General features: G+C 47.2%; 1 pseudogene; it reads left to right on the top strand.

Moving 5' to 3' along the window:
* Positions 1-5430: 5430 nt before the first annotated feature.
* LOC147966173 (uncharacterized) lies at positions 5431-6459 on the top strand (annotated as a pseudogene).
* The last annotated feature ends 2291 nt before the right edge of the window (positions 6460-8750 follow it).

Here is an 8750-nt window from a genome sequence, read left to right as displayed (position 1 = left end):
GGCTCCCCTTGTGTTGAATCTATAAATTTGGGTTGAATACTCTACCCTCGAAAACTGTTACGATCCCCTATACTTGTGGGTTATCAAGACCTTTTTCTGGCACCGTTGCCGGGGAGCATAGCTATATTTGTTGAGTCACTTGGGATTATTATCATATTATCACTATGAAGAATCTGAAGTATCCAAAGACTAAGATATTTCCCTCAAAGACGAGGGGAGGTAAGGAACTGCCATCCAGTTCTGCTTTAGATTCACCTTCTGTTATGAGTTAACTTGCAACACCACCACATGCTATTAATCCTGATATGTCGCAAGTTATTAATAATGCTACTTCTACTATGAATGATGCTTATGATGATGCTAGTACCTTGCTTGATAATGATGACGTGCCACTTGGTGAATTTCTTGATAAACAAATTGCTAGAGTTATACAACATGATGTTGTTGAATCTGATGATGAACTTGAAACTGAAACTCCTGAAACACCTGCTAGAACTAGCCTTGCTAGATATGAATTGCCTAAGGTACCAGAAGGTTATGTTATGAGTGAAGAAGCAACTAGAGATATTCTTGCTTGCAATGATAGAGATGATCTAGAGAAATTATTATGCAAGTATAAAGAAAAATCTCTGAATGCTAGAATGAAATGTGATCCTAAGTTTGCTACTTCACCTATCTTTATTGATTCTAAGAATTATGAATTCTCTGTCGACCCAGAGTTAATTACTTTGGTTGAATCTGATCCTTTCCATGGTTATGAAACTAAAACTATTGTGACTCATCTTACTAAGTTGAATGATATAGCTGCCCTTTTTACTCATGATGAGAATACTCATTATTACTTTATTCTCAAATTATTTCCTTTCTCATTAAAGGGTGATGCTAAAGCTTGGTACAATACTCTTGCTCCTAGTTGTGTGCGTAGTCCCCAGGATATGATTTACTACTTCTCTGAAAAATATTTTCCTGCTCATATGAAACAAGCTGCCTTAGAGGAAATTTTTAACTTTGTGCAAACTAAAGAAGAGAGTCTCCCACAAGCTTGGGGGAGGCTTTGCCAGCTACTTAATGCTTTGCCTGATCATCCCCTTATGAAAAATGAAATACTTGATATCTTCTATAATGGACTAACCGATGCTTCTAGGGACTTCCTAGATAGTTGTCCTGGTTGTGTTTTCAGGGAATGAACTATTGCTCAAGCTGAAGAATTATTGAATAACATATTGAAAAATTATGATGATTGGACTATTCCTGAACCACCGCCTAAACCTACTCCGAAGAAGAGGAGTATATTATATCTCAGTCCCGAAGATATGCAAGAGGCAAAGAAATCTATGAAGGAAAAAGGTATTAAAGCTGAAGATGTTAAGAATTTACCTCCTATAGAAGAAATACATGGGCTTAATACACCACCACTGCCTAAGGTGGTAGAGGTGAATTCTCTTATGAAGTTCAATGAAAATGATAATCCTCACAATATGCATCCTAGCCAATGCCTTTTTGAGTTTGAAAACTACATTAGAAAACGAGATCACTTCAATGCAAATGTTATGAAACAATTGGAATACAATTCTGATATGATTGCTTGCTTGAGTAACTTGTTATTTTAGAATATCAAATGATGTTAGAGGTGTTGGAAAACATGCTTCTATGGTTCAAACTCAACTAGAACAAGTTGCTGAATCACAAAGAGAATTACTTGATGAAATAAATCACAATATGCATGACTTTGTTGTTAGAGTTGCAACTAGAGGAGGTAAAATAACTCAGGAACCACTTTATCCTGAGGGACACCCAAAAAGAATTGAACAAGATTCACAAAGAGCCAACACTAGTGCACATAGTCCTTCTAAAAAGAAAAATAAAAATAAAAATGATAGGACTTTGCACACTTCTAGTGAACCTGAAATAGAGAAACCTCCTGATAATAAAAATGAAACTTCTATCTCAGATGCTAAAACTCAATCTGGTAATGAACACTCACCTAGTGATAATGAAAAACATAATGATGAGGTTCATGAAGACACTCAACCAAATAATGAAAAAGAACCAGATAATGATGTTGAGATAGAGCCACCTGTTGATCTTGATAACCCACAACCTAAGAATAAAAGATATGATAAAAGAGACTTTGTTGCTAGAAAACACGGTAAATAAAGAGAACCGTGGGTTCAAAAACCTATGCCTTTTCCACCCAAGTCAACTAAAAAGAATGATGATGAAGAATTTGAACGCTTTGCTGAAATGCTGAGGCCAGTCTTTTTGCGTACTCACTTGACTGATATCCTTAAAATGCCTCCTTATGAAAAATATATGAAAGACATCATCACAAATAAAAGAAAAATACCAGAAGCTGAAATCTCCACTATGCTTGCTAATTACACTTTTAAAGATGGAGTACCTAAAAAACTTGGAGATCCGGGTATACCAACTATACCTTCACTACTGCAGGATGCTGCTAATGCGACACTACGATCAGAGACCCTTCGACGAAACTGTTTGTGATGCCATAATCACAAATGGTGGTGTAAAAAACCATCAAAAAAGGTGCAAAACTTTTGCGATGGAGGATGCATCAAACACGGTTCAGATTTAAGTTGCGTGTGCAATGTAGGGCATACGGTTCTGTCCACTTAACTGTTTGCGATGAGGAGGAACAAAAGAAACGGGTAACCAGATGAAGGTGTGTGCGATATACAACATACGGTTCACTCGGATGAACTATTTGTGATTAGGCATAACAAAAGAAACGGTCAGCCAGATTCAAGGTGTGTGCAATATATGGCATGCGGTTCACATTGATGAACTGTTTGTGTTGAGACAAGAGAATAGAAACAGTTCAATATAACAAGATGTGTGTGATACGCGGCAAAGAGGTCTGTAATCAGAAATGTGTGCGAAGACCAATAATAACACAGACGGTTGCTGCTAATAAGACATGTGTGTTGTGCGATGGGATTGCATACAGAACAACAACATTATATACACACTTATAAGGACATGGTTGCATAACCAAATTAAACATCCACTTACATAGGTGGCTACTACAACCATGGCATTTGCACACACCAAAGTAAACTATTACATGCATAATTACATAGGTGGCTACTACACACATGAAATTTCCACACACCAATAAAGTAAACTATATATTACATGCATGATTAACTAGCATAAATGATAATCTAATCATCATTTACTTCTTGTGACGCTTGCTCTACTTGTGGCTCGATCCGGGCTCGTCGATTTGGGTAACTAGGCACTTCCTCATGTCAACAATCCGCCTGTGCATCTCGTAGCATGTGTACACGCTCTTGGCCACGAACCCGAGGTGAGGTTCATCCAGTTGCCGCATCCAGGCCTTGTGCCATGATACGAGACTTGTTCTCTGGGCATCCTGCTTCATCTTTTCATAGTAGGGGTCGATGATGGCCGAGGCGAGTTTGACCAGGGAGTCCTGCTTCGTGCTGCCCTAGACCCTGTAGTGGTCACAAATTTTGACAAGGTTCTTGCAGTCCAAGCCCATAACACTAAGCACTTTTACATCGTCTTTGGTATCCACCATGGAGAACTTGTAGTCGGTGCTGTTGACAAATGATACGTCTCCAACGTATCTATAATTTTTGATTCTTCCATGCTATTATATTATCAATCTTGAATGTTTTATATGCATTTATATGCTATTTTATATGATTTTTGGGACTAACCTATTAACCTAGAGCCCAGTGCCAGTTTCTGTTTGTTTCCTTGTTTTTGAGTATCGCAGAAAAGGAAAACCAAACGGAGTCCAAATGACCTGAAATTTCACAGAGATTGTTTTTGGACCAGAAGAAGCCCACAGAGTACCAGAATGGACCAGAGGAGTCCCGAGGCCACTGAGGGAGTCCTGGACTAAGGGGTCCTCAGGCGTCTGGCCTGTTATCCATGGGCCGGACTGATGGGCTGTGAAGACATGAAGGCCGAAGACTGTACCTGTGTCCGGATTGGACTCTCCTTGGCGTGGAAGGCAAGTTGGTGACTGACTATGAAGATTCCTTCTTATGTAACCAACTCTATGTAACCCTGGATTCCCCCCGGTGTCTATATAAACTGGAGGGTTAGTCCGGAAAGGATATATTCATGACCATAGTAATACAGGCTAGGATTCTAGGGTTTAGCCATTACGATCTCGTGGTAGATCAACTCTTGTAATACTCATATTCATCAAGATCAATCAAGCAGGAAGTAGGGTATTACCTCCATAGAGAGGGCCCGAACCTGGGTAAACATCGTGTCCCCCGTCTCCTGTTACCATCGATCCTAGACGCACAGTTTGGGACCCCCTACTCGAGATCCGCTGGTTTTGACACTGACATTGGTGCTTTCATTGAGAGTTCCATTGTGCCGTCGACGAAAGGTTCGATGGCCCCTTCAATCATCTATAGTGACGCTGTCCAAGGAGAAACTTTCCTCCCCAGACAGATCTTCGTGTTCGGTGGCTTCATACTACGGGCTAACTCGCTTGGTCACCTGGAGCAGATCAATAGCTACGCCCCTGGCCACCAGGTCAGATTTGGGAGCCTGAACTATGCCACGGATATCCGTGGAGACTTGATCTTCAATGGATTTGGGACCGCGGCGATCGCTCCCCTTCACTCCGATGAACGTGACCTAAATCTATCATCGGACCAGATTTAGGAGATGGCTCCTATTGCTGCAATGGCCTTAGAACCAGAGCAGATTGTGCAATTCGAGGCCACAGAGTCCGCGGTGCTAGAGCCGCACGCAGACTCGACACCCTGCAATATTTGCGTCAACGGAACTCCGGACTCGTCTTCGGCTATAAGTTCCGGACCATGTATGCTTGCGGACACCGAGCTAGATCGGTTATCAATCTTCGAATTCAGCGCCGCAAACGATTTTCAGCACTCACCTTTGGGCGATGTGCTAAACTCTTTAAAGAATTTGTCCTTGGAGAAGGACTCACAGCCGAACTATGTTTGGTTTGAGCCAGAGGCTGATGACGGGAAAATTCGCTTCCCACTCGCCACCCACTTCATAGCCACTGTCGATGACTTAACCGACGTGCTTGATTACGGCTCCGAAGACATCGACGGTATGGACGACGATCCCGACAAGGAGCAAGGCCAAGACCCGCCATTTACTGGACGTTGGACGACCACCTCTTCGTACAATGTGTACATGGTCGACACACCTAAAAAAGCTAGCGATGATGACAAAGGAGATCCAGTTGCGAATAAACCTTCTGAGACACAGTCCAAGCGCCGACGCCCTAAACACCGCTCTAAGCCTCGTCGCTCAAAAGATGGCAACACTGGCACCAGAGAAAATAGTACTCCGGGCGACGCCAAAAACAATGAAGACCCTATCGGGGCTGCATCCGAACATGAGGAACATGACAACGGGCAAGATAACCCTGATAAACAGGCCATGCCCAATGACCCAGAAGATGATAGTTATCATCCAGTCTCCGAGGATGATGAGAGCCTCGACAATGAGGACTTTATCGTGCCTGAGGCACCCCTCGAGAAGGAGCGTTTCAATTGCCAGCTAATAGCCACTGCAAGAAGCCTGAAGAAGCAGCAGCAGCTCCAACCTGATCAAGACCTGCTCATTGACAGGTGGACTAATGTCCTGGCAGTCGAAGCATACGGCCTCGAGTGCCCAGCCAAGAGTTACCCAAAGCGTAGACTGCTACCTCAGTTAGATGAGGAGGCACCAGATCCCATACCTCCCTCACGCAATGTGGACCGACCACCACGTGGTTGGGATAGTGCAGCGGACCGACCACCCCGCGGTCGGGATAAAACGGCAACTCAGGCCGAACAATAGCCCGCCCCACCGCCTCGCAAAAACAGGGACAAAACAGCTTGGGACCATACATACGACCTTCGGCAGGATCTGGACAGTAGAGCAGGACACACCAGATTAATCTACGGATCGCGAGGACGCTTCCCGACTCGGGATGACGGCTACCTATTCAGATGTGACAAACGTAGTCACACCCGGGCCAATAACCGCAGACGGACTTCATCGGAGGTGCGTCGTGACGCGGCCCGATATAAAGGCGCCGCACACCCTCTCTGCTTCACATATGAGGTGCTGGATCACGAATTCCCCGAGGGGCTCAAGCCTGTCAATATTGAATCATACGACGGAACAACCGATCCCGCGGTATGGATTGAGGACTTTATTCTCCACATTCATATGGCCCGTGGGGATGACCTCCACACTATCAAATAGCTCCCATTAAAGCTCAAAGGACCAGCTCGACACTGGCTAAACAGCTTGTCTGAAAATTCCATCGGCAGCTGGGAGGACTTGGAAGGAGCTTTTCTTGACAACTTCCAAGGCACTTATGTCCGGCCACCTAACGCTGATGACTTAAGTCACATAGTTCAACAACCTGGAGAGTCCGCCAGAAAATTCTGGACTAGGTTCCTAACCAAAAAGAACTAGATCGTGGACTGTCCGGATGCCGAAGCCCTAGCGTCCTTTAAACATAGCATCCATGACGAATGGCTCGCCCGCCACCTCCGCCAAGAAAAGCCGAGGTCCATGGCAGCCCTCACGGCACTTATGACCCACTTTTGTGCGGGAGAGGATAGTTGGCTGGCTCGCAGTACAAACACAGCCGGCCCCTCTGAGGCCAAAAACAACACTAGCAACACTACAAAAAAAAGACACATCCGTGACATTTTGGGCCGAACAAATTTTTTTCTGTCATACATATGACACTTCTATGATGATAATTGTGACAAAACCTGGTATCATCATAGATGTGGTGGGCTCCTACTTCTATGACAAAAAATCATGACAGAAAATGGGCTTTTCGTCCTGGGCGGGCCGAAGACGCAGCTGCATGACATTCTTTGGGCCATCCATGACGGAAAAAACCTTGGTAGAAGCGAGGGGGAGGAAAATTTTGGGGAGTTCCCGGTTACGGTGGGAGGTCGGGGGCCGAGCGATGCGCGTTTCTCTCATACACGTACGCGCGTGTGTGCGAGGCGTTGGCTCTTACTGAACCCGAGCGAGGCGTTGGGCTCTAACTGAACCCGAGCGATTGCACTGCAGGCTACGCGTTACTGAACCCGAGCGATCGATCGATGGCTGTTAACTGAACCCGATCTAGTGATTCCTTCGCTACTACTGCTAACTGAAGCCGATCGATGGGATGAACAGTGAGCGTTGCGGGGGGTTTTGGATGAACAGTTAGCGGTGGCGTTGCCTCTGGATGAACAGGACCCCATGGTGTGGTGGAGGGCTGGATGAACAGTAGACGATGGAGGGGTGCCCGTGGAGGGGTGGATGAACAGGACCCCGTGGTGTGGAGGGCTAGATGAACAGTAGACGGTGGAGGGGTGGTTGAACAGGACCCCGTGGTGTGGAGGGCTGGATGAACAGTAGACGGTGGAGGGGTGCCTGTGGAGGGGTGGTTGAACATGCCCCCGTGGTGTGGAGGGCTGGATGAACATTAGACGGTGGAGGGGTGGTTGAACAGTAGCCGGTGGAGTAGCGCGCGGTGGAGGCTGGATGAACAGGAGCCCGTGGAGGCTGGAGGAGGTCGACGGTGGAGATGAATAGTATCCTGTGGAGTCCCGTTTTGCGGTATGCCACACCCCTCCCGATGAACAGGACCCCCGTTTCGACCGTAGCGCTCCAACACAAGCCCATTTCCTCCGTTTTGCGGTACGCCACACTCCTCCCGATCAACAGGACCCCCATTTCGATCTTAGGAGGTCCGTTTCCTCCGTTTTGCGGTACGCCAGACCCCTCCCGATGAACAGGATCCTGTTTCGAACGTGGCCGGTCGAACACAAGGCCGTTTCCTTCGTTTTGCGGTATGCCAGGCCTCGTTTCCATCGCCTGTTCCGTCCAAGCCCTCCCGATGAACACGACGCATTCCGTTGCCTCCCCATGAACACGACAACGACGCTGTTTCTCCGTTCTGACCCAGCCATGTACACGAGCCCTGGCCGTACGTATGCGCGAGTAGGCGTTCGAGACCCCGCCCGTATGTACACATACGTGGCCGTATTTTCTTTCTTACACCCTGGCCGCTGTATGTACGTGTAAATGCTACGTGCGCGCCTCTACTACGACACATGCGCGCCTCTACTACGACACGTGCGCGCCTCTACATCGACCAGTGTGTACGTACACGTTCGCGACCAGAATGACAATGCTACGTACGCTTCGACCAGGTGGGTCCCGACTGTCAGGCACTTCCTTGCCTGCGAAGATGTAGCTGGTCGGTCCCAGCAGTCAGGGGGCGAATTGTTTTTTTTTGCCCAGACGCACTTCCTTGCGTGCGAAGATGTAGCTGGTGGGTCCCAGCAGTCAGGGGGAAACATTTTTTCACGAAATACGGTGGCCCGTCCGGTGGGTCCCGCTGTCAGGTGGAGGAATAATTATTTTGCACGTAATAAGGAGGCACTTCCTTGCTGCGGCCGTGGACCCAGCTGTCAGCCTCTCCACGTACAGTCCACGTACGATGGAAGCCGTTCCTTGACCACGTTGACCACGCCGCGCCGAGAGCACCAGGGCGGTGGACGACGGCGAGGCCTAAGAAGGGGACGACACGGAGCCGGGGAAGACGCGGCAGTGGATGCCCACGCGTAGAGGAGTACGAGGGTTCACTGGTTCGCTGCGGTGTGAGGCTGCCGTCGCCGCAGGATAACAGGGGTGTGGGTGAGTAGAGGGATGGCCTGGCCAGCGGTGGGAATAGTAGGGGGCAGTGAGGCCTCCGC

The sequence above is a fragment of the Triticum urartu genome, chromosome 6A, assembly GCF_056163025.1.
Source record: "Triticum urartu cultivar PI428250 chromosome 6A, HENAU_Tu73, whole genome shotgun sequence".
NCBI classification, from domain to species: domain Eukaryota; kingdom Viridiplantae; phylum Streptophyta; class Magnoliopsida; order Poales; family Poaceae; genus Triticum; species Triticum urartu.
Note: the sequence above shows the minus strand (reverse complement) of the source record. Positions and strands in the feature narration are given on the sequence as shown.